A 14,130-nucleotide genomic window follows, 5' to 3' on the forward strand; every position below is an offset into this window, starting at 1 on the left:
GGAGGCTGCCAACCTGGTCTTAAAACAGGTAAGAGAGCAGAGAGGTCTTTCAATGGGACAGGAAAGTTGCATGTGGCACTTTGTCTTGCACACAGTAGGAGCTCATTGCGTATTTACTGGGAGCCCAGCAGCCCCATTCACCCAGGCTCTCTGGTCCACTGCTTGGATATCACAAAACTAGAGCCCTCTTTGTTGGTGGCAAAAGGCTTTTAGCTTTTCCCACCTGAAGAAGGGATTTTTTTTTTCATCAGAATTTTATTCCATCAAAATGTTAAAATAGCCTTGGTTCACTAATGAGATCGGGTGGAAGCAGTTCACCTTTTGCCTCCAGTTGTGTTTCCAATAGAAACTCAAATGTTACGGTTCTAGAAAATGCTTCTTTTCATCTTATTTGACAACTGAAATCACTCATCAGTTTAGAAACAAATGAGAGTAGTTCAACTGAAACAGGCATTAACCATTTCATTCTCCCTGTACGTAAGGATATGTGTGCTGACTTGTAAATAAAACTTTGAAAGTATGAAATGAAAAGAAAAAAAAAAAAACCTCTTGGACACAACAGAACCCTTGAGTCTGTTTTTATGATTTAATGGCGATGAATAAAAGCATCACTTACTCTTGCCCTTGACTTCATTATCTGTTGTTGAAGATTCAAAGCAAACAATGTGCATCAAGGTGATGTATTGGTCTTCAGTTTGCTAGTTTATCTATGAAGAGAGTCCTTGTATTTCAAGGATGAGCAGAATAAACATGTCTCCCTCTAGTTTAACCAAGCCCTTCTTAGGATATAATTCAAAGTTTCCATTTCCTCTCCAAGGTTGAAATGTGACTATAGGAAGCTGTAGACAAGAAGCAACATTTCAGAATTGGTTTGTCCGTACTTAAACTCCAGAAGACAAAATGATGGATAGGCTCATTTGCCCTGTGCTTGCTTAACTCTTTACATTGATCCCGCTGTGGTAAAGGGGGATGGGTTTATACAGCCAGTAAAATAATAATGAATGAAATCTTACATCGCTTTCACCCTATAATAGAAAAAAATCAAAATTATGCATCTGTTGTAGTTACAATGCAAAAATTTTATACATTATAAGACATTAAAGGGTAAAATATTGACATGAAAATATGAAGATACATTTAAATGTTCATGGAAAATGAAATTTAAGAATACATTTATTTTGGTGCCAAAAATATTGTTTCATAATATATGATTTCTGTGAACCTTTTGTCCATTTTATTTGAAAGACATAGAGGGAGAGACAGAAAACTCATGCATCCACTGGTTCACTCTGCAAATGCCCATAGAAACCAGCTCTGGGCCAAGCCAAAACCAAGAATTTGAATTCAATTCAGGTCTCCCACATAGATAGCAGGGACTCAAGTGCTCCAGCAATCAACCGCTGCCTCCCAGAGTATGTATTATCAGGAAGCTGGAACCTCAGGCAAAGCAGGGGGCTTGAGCCCAGGCACCTGGATGTGGGATGCAGCATTCCAAGTGGCATCTTTCCCACGGTGCCAAATACTCATCCCCAATAGTCATTTTTTAAAGGATTTATTTATTTATTTGAAAGGCAGAGTTAGAGAGAGAGAGAGAGATCTTGCACCTGCTGGTTTGCTCCTCAGATGGCTGCAATGGTAGGAGCTGGGCCAGGCCGAAGCCAGGCACTTCATCTGGGTCTCGCATGTGAGTGCAGGGGCCCAAGCACTTGGGCCATCCTCCACTGCTTTCCCAGGACTAGCAGGGAGCTGGATGGGAAATGGAGTAGCTGGGTCTCAAATTGGTGCCCATATGAGATGCCTTTGTCCCAGGCAGCAACTTAACTGGCTATGCCACATTGGCCCATTGGATAATAATTTTTAAGATGTGATTTTGGGAGATTTTTTTTTCCCAAAAAAGTGTTGATAGGATTTTCTAATTAAAGGGGAGAATTATGAGAGCTTAAATTGCTGAGTGGTATTTTATGCTTAAAATCTGACTGCTACCTCATTGAGACTTTCATCTTAGACCGTTTGATTTGGGCCTTCCACGGCACCATCCTCTTCCTCTCAGATTTTGCCTTGGCCACTTTTGCTGGGTCCTTCTCTGTCTGACTATGAAATAGATCCACGTACACCTGTCACTCCACTCGCTCCCTGGACCGATAGCTGCATTTGTGTCTAGAATTCCACTGACATCAGACTGTCATCCATTCAGTGGCCTGCTGGCATCTCCTCTTAGAGATCTCCCAGGGACCACAAACCTTCTCACCACTGAATTCATCATGTCCTCACCATCCGCTCACCAACAGGCTCTTCTTACGTGTTTTCCTTATCTCGCTAAATGGCTACCATCTGCACAAACCTTCTCTAAGCACCTCTCTTTGATAAAGCATCTCCACCTGTAGCCTGTTCTCCTACACACACACCTCAAAACACAACACAATCACCTCACCAGACTACGTGAAGCACTCCATTTCTGTTAGGATGAAGTCTTCGAACCCAGGGCTTCCTGTACGTTCCATGGGTCCATCTCTGCCCACCTCGTCCCCTGCAGGCTCCAGCCTTGCTGCTCTGCCTTCTTTACCCCACCCCAAGTGCCCCATATTGTCACTCTTGGCCTTCACACTTGCTAGTTACTCTGCTTGGCCCATTCCTCCCTCTTGTCTCTTAGCCAGCTCCTCATCAACTTTTAGATCGGCGAGACCTGGTTTGTTTTGCTCTCCATTAAGTTAGCTTCTCCAGATTCACTGTAACACCATGCTCCTCTGTTTTCAACAGTTATGTGTTCAGTATCTGTATCTCTTTCTCAAAGTTCCACAAAAGGTTGTTTGTTCTTACAAACTCTTTATCCTGATGGACTTACAACTGCCGGAGACAATGGGTAAGTAGACAAAACATACGTGTGTACACACAAATAACTACATATGAGTAAAGTACCTATTGTAAAATTCTGTAAAACAAAACAAAAGAAAAAACTAGAGGGCTCTGAAGGAAGACAATGGAGGTCTAGCTACGCTAGCTGAAAGTCCTTCCTGAAGAGATAAGATGAGACCTAAAAGAAAAGGTTTTATTTTTAATTTATTTGAAAGAATTACAGAGAGAGCCGGCGCCGCGGCTCACTAGGCTAATCCTCCACCTAGTGGCGCCGGCACACCAGGTTCTAGTCCCGGTCGGGGCGCCGGATTCTGTCCCGGTTGTCCCTCTTCCAGGCCAGCTCTCTGCTGTGGCCCAGGAGCGCAGTGGAGGATGGCCCAAGTGCTTGGGCCCTGCACCCCATGGGAGACCAGGAGAAGCACATGGCTCCTGGCTTCGGATCAGCGCGGTGCGCCGGCCGCGGCGGCCATTGGAGGGTGAACCAATGGCAAAAGGAAGACCTTTCTCTCTGTCTCTCTCTCTCACTGTCCACTCTGCCTGTCAAAAAACAAAACAAAACAAAAAATTAGAGAGAGAGAGAGAGATTTCAATTAGTCAATTCATTCCCCAAATGGCTACAATAGCCAGAGCTGGTCCAGGCCGAAGCCAGGAACCTGGAGCTTCATCTGGGTCTCCCACAGGAGTGCAGGGGCCCAAGCATTTGAGTCATTTTCTGCTGCTTTTCTAGGGCATTAGCAGGGAGCTGGATCAGAAGTGGAGCACCCAAGACTTGAACCGGCACCCATATGGGATGCTGGCATTGCAGGTGGCAGCTTAACCTGCTACACCACAGTGCTTGTCCGAAGAACATTTCAAATACAGTACAGCTGTGTGGAACCTAAGACAGGAAGCAGCTCTGGCTTAAGGAACCAAAGAAACGAAAGAAAGGCCAGTGTCAGTGGGGTGAGAGTAGTTCAGACCCAAGATGGAAGATGTATGTACAGGTTAGATGATGTAGAGATTTTAGACTCCGTTAAGAGAATCATATTTTTGTTGAAATACACTCGTATATTTTGAATAAAGCTGAGCCCACTCATTGCTGGTATCAGTACAGTGTCTCATTCAAAAGAAACAACAGATATCAAAAATAGAAATAAAAAGCAATCTAATATTTACTGAAATCCATGAACTAAGCACAAAAAGGGAATTTCTTTGCATGAGTCTCAGTAAACATAAAATATCTTGATCTATGGGGCTGGCGCTATGGTGTAGTGAGTGCCAGCATCCCATATGGGTGCCAGTCCGAGTCCTGGCTGCTCCACTTCCAACCCAGCTCTCTGCTATGGCCTGGGAAAGCAGTGGAAGATGGCCCAATCACCTGGGCCCCTGCACCCACGTGGAAGGCCGGGAAGAAGCTCCTGGCTCCTGGCTTCGGCCTGGGCCAGTTCTGGCCATTGTGGCCATTTGGGGAGTAACCCAGTGGATGGAAGACCTCTCTCTCTCTCTCTTTCTCTCCCCCACCCCCCGCCTCTGCCTCTCTGTAACTCTGCCTTTCAAATACATAAATAAATCTTTAAAAAAAAAACCTTGATCTATTTCTCCAAGGACTATTTCTCACAGCACAGCATCAATGTCCAATTTCTCTTCTCTATATCACACACACACACACACACACACACACACACACACAAAATAGGAAAGACTTGGACCTGACTATTCCTTCTTTGGCCTCATTCTCTCACCATCTAGGGTTCATTCTTGCCCCACCCCCCTGCCTTTGGTAAACTAATTGTATATTATTTTACCTTTTCTGATTTCATTCTTGCATTTCTACCAATTTATCCTGATCAGCTCAACAGAAGCCCCAGAGGCCAGAGGCTGTATCTTCCCAAAAAGGCGTGGGAATGAAAGATGCCTTGGATCTTCAGTTTTACTTGTTTCTTATTGCTTTCACACTGGGAATCCACTCTGGCCGTGGAAAATGCCTCTGAGAGGGAGCAAGAATCAGCGAGGAAATAATGAGGCCCTTGTTGTAAAGTGTGAGCAAAGAGGAGAAGAGTGAGTGGATTCAGGACCTAGCTTCTAAATAAAACTCATTTGTCTTCCAGTTGATAGGAGGCAAGGGAAATCTCCAGGCTTCTGGCTTGAACACCTTGGTGGATGGTGGTCTGTTTACAAAAATGGGGAAAGCGATGGCTGTGGTGGTGCAGCAGGTTAAGCTGAATTCCATGTCCGAGTGCTGGTTCAGGTCCTGCTACTCCACTTCAACACACTCCCTGCTAATGCACCTGGGAAGCAGTAGATGATGGTTCAAGTACTTGAGCCTGGCCCGGCTCTGTCCCTTGTATCCATTTAGGGAGTGAGGGAGCAGATGGAAGATCTCTGTCTCACTTTCTGCCTTTCGAATAAAAAGGAAGGAAGGAAGGAAGGGATGGAGGGAGGGAGAGAAAGAAAAGAAAGAAAGAGAGAAAGGGGAAGGAAGGAAGGGAGGGAGAGAGGAGAGAAAGAAAAAGAAAATAGAAAGAACAGCCTTGATATAGAAATCAGTTTAGTTTGGATGTACAGTCACATGCTACATAACAACATTGTATCAACAGTGGATCGTGTATATATAGCAGTGGTCCCATAAGATTTATTGCTCAGTGACACAGCCATCCTAGTTTGTGTAAGTACACTCTATGATGCTCACCCAACTAAGCATGCATTTCAGCATATAATTGGTCACTACTTCCCTGTCTTAGCACAATGCCTGGCACACACTAAGCTCAAAAAATTACAGTTTAAGCTCCTGTTTGTCTTCTTCACCCTTGTACTTTCAGGCCTAACACTGGGTCTGGCATATGACAGGCACTTGATAATTTTCAGCAACAGAATGAAAGATTTAGCAACTGTATGATTCATAGCAGCAAAGCAACACAGTGATTGCAAACTTACGGCTTTCTGACTGTAAAGACAATTGGCTTTCATCATAGGATGGTATTCTAGTTCAGCAGATCATCTCAAGACCTGATAAGAGGCCGGCGCCGCGGCTCACTGGGCTAATCCTCCGCCTGCGGCGCCGGCACACTGGGTTCTAGTCCCGGTCGGGGCGCCGGCTCTATCCCGGTTGCTCCTCTTCCAGTCCAGCTCTCTACTGTGGCCCTGGAATGCAGTGGAGGATGGCCCAAGTCCATGGGCCCTGCACCCCATGGGAGACCAGGAGAAGCACCTGGCTCCCCTGTAGCGGCCACTTGGGGGGTGAAACAACGGAAAAAGAAGACCTTTCTCTCTGTCTCTCTTTCTCACTGTCCACTCTGCCTGTCAAAAAAAAAAAAAAAAAAAAAACTGATAAGAAAGACAAGTACAACAACAACAAAAAAAAAAAAAAAGAAAAGAAAGATACAGATAACATCGTAAGTTGAAAATATTCTAAGTGGAAAATTTTTACAATGCAACATCAACATTACTACGCCATGCAACATCACAGCTCACTGTAGAGGATCAGTTGTTCCCCTCTGGGTTCGAGTGACTGATGGGAGCTGTGGCTGCTGCCACTTGCCCAGCCCTGAGGAAGTAGCACACCATACACTGCCAGCTCAAGAAAAGGTCCAAACTCCAAGTACCATTTCTACTGAATGCATATTGCTTTTGCACCATCACAGAGTCAAAAATCATAATTCCGGGGCCAGTGCTGTGGCGTAGTGGGTAAAGCCGCCACCTGCAGCATCCCTTAGGGACACCAGTTCAAGTCTGGAGTTGCTCCACTTCCGATCCAGCTCTCTGCTATGGCCTGGGGAAGCAGTGGAGGATGGCCCTAGTCTTTGGGCCCCTGCACCCATGTGGGAGACCTGGAAGAAGCTCCTGGCTCCTGGCTTCAGATCAGCACAGCTCTGGCCGTTGAGGCCATTTTGGAAATGAACCAGCGGATGGAAGACCTCTCTCTCTGTGTGTCTCTCTCTGTCTCCCTGTCTCTCTGTAACTCTGTCCTTCAAATAAACAAATATTTAAAAAATCATAATTCAAACCATCCTTTAAGCCTTTAAGCCTACAGACAAGTGTGGTACCCTCATGATATAAGTGAGGAAACTAAAGACATTAAATAGCTTGCCTAAAACTAGAACTCAAGTCTTTCAACTCATATTCCAGCATCCTTTCACTATAGTATGAGCGACTTTCAACATAATAACCTCTGCTCTAGATATTTTATACCTGCCAAGTAAGATAAACTATGATGAAGAAGAAAAGCAGCGCAGAATTCAGATTTGGAATTGATGAGTGTTAGCCCTTGAAACAATCTTGTAGGGCAGGCATATGGCCTGGTGGTCGGGCAGCTGGTTAAGATGCCACACCCCTTCTCAGAGCGCCTGCGTTTGATTCCTGGCTCTGGGTCCCAATTCCAGCTTCCTGTCAACACAGACCCCGGGGGACAGCAGATGGTGACTCAGTGACTGGGTCCCCGACACCCACTTGGAAGACCTGTATTTGGTCCCTAGCTTCAACAGCACCTCCTTCCCCACCAGCTGTTGGGATTCCTCTTGGTCTATCTTTCTCAGTCTGTCTTTCCCTATCTCTCATTTTAAAAATTCTAAGAAAAATGAATCACAGAAAACCAAGCTATTTTGGTGAACACCACAGTTTAAAATTAGTATTTATAAATGATAGTTGCAGTGTTATGAAGCTTCAGTCCTTAGAAATTTTTGTTTTTTGTTTAAGTTGAATAATATTCAGAAAATCCTGATTAACACAGAGAAGTAATTGCGAATGTTAACAGTACTTCAAATAAATAAATAAATATTAGAAAAATATTAGTTCACAAATGTATCCAATAACAGCTCACGTGCTGTATTACAAAAGTCAAATACTGAAAACTTATAAAAGCTAAATTTAAGGACCTGTAAAACCCTATCTACTGTGGATTACATGCTATGAATTTATATGTTATTGCAGCCAAGGTTGTACATTGAATAGCCAAACCTTGCTATGTATTTATTTGTGCTTAACGCATTTAAGCTGTGGTTGCATAATTATCTGTAGATTTTTCTTTATGCAAACACACACAGACCTGGATTTTAAAAAGACTAATGTAAAGCTACAATCTTTCTAAGTAATGGCATGTTTAAAATATATTCAAATATATGCTCAGAAATGACAAGGAAAATTTCATGCTGAGGTCTCCACAAAAAAATAGTTCACTTGACAAGAAATTAACAATTAGTGCCCTTGATATATTAAAATTTATTATAGCAAATTAGTTTATTTCAAAAATGTATTTATTTGTTTACATTTATTTGAAAGGTAGATAGATACACAAAGCAGAAACAGAAAAACATCTTCCATCTACTAGTTCCATTCCTCAAATGCCTGCAACAGTCCAGTTCTATGTGGGTGGCAAAGACCCAAAAACTTGAGCCACCATCTGCTGCCTCCAAGGGTGCACTTTATCACAAAGTTGGAATCAGATGGGGAGCAAAGACTCGAACCCAGGCACTCTAGTAGAGCATGTAGGCATCCCAACCAGCGTCTGAAGCACTGTGCCAAATGCCTGTCCCAAATCAATTGATTTTTATTTTTAGGTTTTAAATATTTAGAATATCATTTGAAAATGAAATTCAGATCAAACATTTTTCCCATCCAGGAAACATAAAGCACTTTAAAAACTGCTCCAACAAGAGTGTGATAAAATTAAAAGCAGAAAATATATTTTATGCATCTTTGTCTCTCCAATACGAAACAGAGTAGTTTGATGAATGAATGCTGTTAACTGAAACTATGGAAAAATTGATTTCTAAGCCCTGAAGTAACCTTATTAGAAATTCATCTGTACTGATTTTTCTGACTTCATCCCCATTATAAACAATATACAGTTTTGGAGGTTTTTTTTAGGATTTATTTATGTATTTGAAAGGCAGAGTTATAGAGAGAAATGGAGAGACAGAGAGACATATTTCATCTGATGGTTCACTCCCCAAATGGCCAAATTCGTCAAGGGCCAAAAAATCCAGGAGCCTGGAACTCCATCGAGGTCTACCACATGGGGGCAGAGATTCCGCTGGGGCCATTTTCTGGTGCTCTCCCATTAGCATATAATATCAGAAAGTGAAAATGACCTAAAGTAGTAGGAAATTGGTTAAATTATAGTACTGTATCCCTTAAAAGGAATGAGATGGATCCTGAGTGAAAGATGTCTTAAGATATATGGTTAAGGAAAGAAGGAAAAACAAGTTTCAAAAATTACAGCGTGATCCTATCTTTTAAAGTAAAAAAAAAATTCTTATAAATGTATATTACTTTATACATAGAAAAATGAAAGCATTTAGCAGGGAACAAGGTTAGAAGTGGAGCAGCCAGGACTGAAATTGGCGCCCATATGGGATGCCAGTGTTGCAGGCAGTGGCCCAACTCCGCCACAATGCCGGCCCCTCAATACAAACTTTTTAAATTGGACAATAAAAATCCACAGTTCCCCAATCTTTCATTTTTCTATGAATAAAGTAATATACATTTATAAGAATTTTTTTTTACTTTAAAAGATAGGATCACACTGTAATTTTGAAACTTGTTTTTCCCTCTTTCCTTAGCCATATATCTTAAGACCTCTTTTCACTCTGAGTGAAAAGATCTCATTCCTTTTAAGGGATGCAGTAATATAATTTAACCAATCTCCTACTAATTTAGGCCATTTTCACTTTCTGACATTATAAGCAAAGGAGTAATGATAGCTTTACACTTACATCTTTGCATTCTTATGATAGTATTTTAAATTTATTAATTTTTGAAAAATTTATTAATTTGAAAGGCAAAGCACAAGACAGGCACAGAGAGAGAGGTCCCCTCCACAGGTTCACTCCCTAAATGTCCACAACAGTTGGGGGGCGGGGGAGGCAAAACCAGGAGCCAGGAACTCAATCCTGGTCTCTCACAAGGCTGGCAGGAACCTAATTGCTTGGGCTGTCACTGCTACCTCCCGGGGTCTGAATCAGCAGGAAGCTGGAAGTGAGAGCTGGGAGTGGGCATCAAACCCAAGCATTTCGATATGAGATGTGGGCTTCTTAACCAGCAGCTTAACCTCTAGGCCAAATGCCCACCTTAATTAATATAAATGTTGTATAAAAGCAATATACAAACACAACTTTAAAAGCAGATACTAGGGGCCAGCATTGTGGTGCAGAGTTAAGCTGCCACCTGTGATGGTGACATCCCATATGAACACAGGTTCCAGTGCCACTGCTCCACTTCTGATCCAGCTCCCTGCTATTGCTTCTGGGAAAGCAGTGGAAGATGGCCCAAGTGCTTGGGCTCCTACCACCCACCTGGGAAGCCTGGATAGCATTCGAGGTTCCTGGTTTTGGTCTGGCCCAGCACCAGTAGTTGCAGCTATTTGAGGAGTGAGCCATAGAATGGAATTTCTCTCTCTTCACAACTCGAACTTTCAAATAAATAAATCTTTTTTTTAAAAGTAAGTACTATTCCAAGGTAGATTTCTAACAGGATTTATTCATTTATTTGAGAGGCAGAGTAACAGACAGAGAGGGAGAGGCAGAGAAAGAGAGAGTTCTTCTACCCACTTGTTCATTCCTCAAATGGAATTCCTCAAACAGCCAGAGCTAGGCCAATCCAAAGCCAGGAGCCAGGAGCTTCATCTGGGTCATCCTGCTTGGTACAGGGGCCTAAGGACTTGGGCCATCATCTACTGCTTTCCCAGGCCATAGCAGAGAACTGGATCAGAAGAGGTGCAGCTGGGACTGGAACCAGTGCCCATATGGGATGCTGGCATCACAGGCAGGAGCTTAACCTACTATCCCCCACCCCCTGCCAAGGTTTGTTTTTTAAAAGTAGTTCTTTGCTTCGTTTTCATTGCTCTTCCCAAGCCCTCAAAAGAATTATTAAACCTCTCTGAAAATGATACCTGGTTTGTTTTTGCCCTTAAGGCCATTTGCAATAGTTTGGACTAGCTTAGATGTTGGATATCTCACAAAGGCCAATGTCATAAAGGTGTGGGCCCCAGAGTCTTATGTTCACTGTACCACGAGGGTGGAAACTTAACCCAAGTATGGTGTTTGGAGGTGGGGCTTTGGGAGGGGATTGGGTTGCTAGGGTGGAGTCCCCAGGATTACATCCTGGTCATTTTATAAGAGACTACATGGTCAGACCCATGCACTCCCTCTTGACACGTGATGCCCTGTGCTGCCTCAGGACCCTGCCATCAAGGACATCTTTACCAGAAGCCAAAATAAGGGGGCCTGCCCAATCTTGGACTGTGAGCCTCCAAAACCATGAGCCAAAACAAACCTCTTTCCTTCATAACTAGCTTGTTTCAAGTATTTTGTCATGGTGTTGAAAAGCTGACTAATTACTACCCTACTGGAGGCTTCTTTTCTCGTGCTCTGTCTAAACTAGCTATGTTCTCAGACTTCTGCCCAGCTACCAGTTTAGAATTTCCCTTCAATTCTTGGTTTCCCATGTTCCTTCAACACAGAGCCTTCCTTTTTTATTAGCTTCCTAGGTAAGAGCTCAAAGAAAGGTAAATTTTTTGAGACACTGCATGTTTCTAAATGTTTTTATTTCACCCTTATACTTGGAAATGTTTCCTCAGAGAGTTGAAGACATTGCTCCATGATCATCCTGCATCCAGTGTTGCTGTTGATCAACCCAGCACCATCCTAATTGTCTGCCCTCTACAAATAATCTCTAATTCCTCTCTGGAAGTTTAAGGATCTTCTCTTGAATGGTTTTCTAAAATTCATTATGCTATGCCTTATGTAAGCCTGTATATTTTTCAGATTCACTGTGACGGAATCATGTTTTTCAGATGAGAAAATGTCACTTGTATTCTTTAGTAATTTATTTCCCTCTACATACTAGTCCTGCCCTGCCCTGAGAGAATAACTTTGTGGACTTCAGACTGTATCACCCGATCTACCTGCCAACTAGATTCTGGTTAGGTCTTGCCAGTATGAGATCCGCCCAGAGGAAGACAGGAAGGACACCCTATTTCTTCCCTGCTGTTTCCCTGCGGTAGAACCACAGTTTTCAGACACTAGTTACACTTCCCACTGGGAGGCCCTTCCCCTGGGTCTCACTGGACACCACTCACACTGCTTCTTCCCTGTGCCCCTCAGCCCTGGAAGTGTGCCGGCTTTTTGCTGTTGCTATTCCGTGGACACTCTACCACCCTTGACTGTTCCCTTTCTGCTCTCGCTTCCGTTGGTAGTCCCTTCATAAACACTCTTATCTGATCTATGCGGGGTGGATTAGGTTTATTATTGAGACTCTGATAACATTTTCTCCCTCTCTCTACCCCCTTCCCATCCCCAGTTCCCACCCTTTCTTCCCTCTCTCCCTCCCTCCATCGTTTCTATGAAATAATGGGCTTCCTGGATTAATATTTTAACTATCGTCTATTTTCCAACTATACATCATCTTCTGAATCTTCTTATGGGAACTCCCCGCCCCCTTCAAGATTTATTTATTTATTTGAAAGAGTTACAGAAAGAGAGAGAGGCGGGGGGGGGGGGGAGAATCCATCTTTTGGCTCATTCTCCAAAATTCCTGTTTTAGTGTGGAGTTTCATGATGGACAGCTTCCTCAAATGTCATGTGACTTTCACTTAATAGGTAATATGTTTGTATATTCAAATGAGACTTATCCTCTGGTGGACTTCACTTTGGAGTCATCAAACAGGCACCCACCTACTTCACTGTAGGACTCCAAATGTCATTTCTAGTGCTGTTGAATTTTCCCAGATGAGATTCTGCCAATATTTTGTCTAGCATTCTTGGAACCAAGGATAGGAATTGGGCTGAGCACCTCAAGTTCATAATGGGCTTGTACTTAATGGAAATATTTTTTTTCTGGAAGAATATATATATATATTTTTTTCTTGACAGGCAGAGTTAGACAGTGAGAGAGAGAGAGAGAGAGACAGAGAGAAAGGTCTTCCTTCCATTGGTTCACCCCTCAAATGGTCACTACGGCCAGCGCAGTACGCTGGTCTGAAGCCAGGAGCCAGGTGCTTCCTCCTGGTTTCCCACATGGGTGCAGGTGCCTAAGCACTTGGGCCATCCTCCACTGCCTTCCCAGGCCACAGCAGAGAGCTGGACTGGAAGAGGAGCAACTGTGACTAGAACCCAGTGCCCATATGGGATGCCAGTGCCGCAGGTGGAGGATTAGCCAAGTGAGCCACGGCACCAGCCTGGAAGAATATTTTTTTAAAGATTTATTTATTTACTTATTTGAAAGTCAGAGTTACACAGAGAGAGGAGAGCCAGAGAGAGAGAGAGAGAGGTCTTCCACCTGCTGGTTCACTCCCCAATTGGCTGCAATGGTTGGGAGCTGTGCCCTTAAAGCCATTTGCAGGAGCCAGGAGCCAGGAGCCAGGAGCTTCTTCTGGGTCTCCCACGTGGGTGCAGGGGCCCAAGGACTTGGGCCATCTTCTACTGCTTTCCCAGGCTATAACAGAGAGCTGGATCGGAAGTGGGGCAGCCAGGACTCGAACTGGCGCCCATGTGGGATGCTGGCACTATAGGCTGCGGCTTTACTCACTACACCACAGCGCCGGCCCCAGGAAGAATATTTCTTGAAATGAAATTATTATATCCAAGGGTATTCATTTTAAAATTTGATAGATTCTAGTACAGTTTTGGAAGCCTCCAAAAAATCTTTTTTTTTTTTTTTTTTTAACAGGCAGAGTGGACAGTGAGAGAGAGACAGAAAGGTCTTCCTTTGCTGTTGGTTCACCCTCCAATGGCCGCCGCTGCAGCCGGCGCACTGCACTGATCTGATGGCAGGAGCCAGGATCCAGGTGCTTTTCCTGGTCTCCCATGGGGTGCAGGGCCCAAGCACCTGGGCCATCCTCCACTGCACTCCCTGGCCATAGCAGAGAGCTGGCCTGGAAGAGGGGCAACCGGGACAGAATCCGGCGCCCCGACTGGGACTAGAACCCGGTGTGCCGACGCCGCAAGGTGGAGGATTAGCCTAGTGAGCCACGGCGCCGGCCCAACCTCCAAAAAATCTTAACATGCTTAAGAAGAACCAAGAAAACACACTTTATAAGTTTTAAATGTCAGCAGAATTTAATGAAATACTTTCCTATGGAATTATAATTCAAAGAGGTAAAATAGAAATAAATTCTGCCCTTGCATGTGTCCTAATTGGCTTCAGAATTAGTGCTACCATGGGCTACTTGAAAAACCAAATTTCCAGAAAACAGTATTGGATTCTCTATAGAAGTCATTTGATTTATATTGTAGTAGAGGGGGGAAATAGAGAACTATAAAGAGGTGCTTGGTCTTATTTATCTATAAGGACCTAAGGAAGTAA

Source organism: Oryctolagus cuniculus, chromosome 3, assembly GCF_051225735.1.
Source record: "Oryctolagus cuniculus isolate XC-2025 breed Fujian yellow rabbit chromosome 3, ASM5122573v1, whole genome shotgun sequence".
In the NCBI taxonomy this organism is placed as follows: Eukaryota; Metazoa; Chordata; class Mammalia; order Lagomorpha; family Leporidae; genus Oryctolagus; species Oryctolagus cuniculus.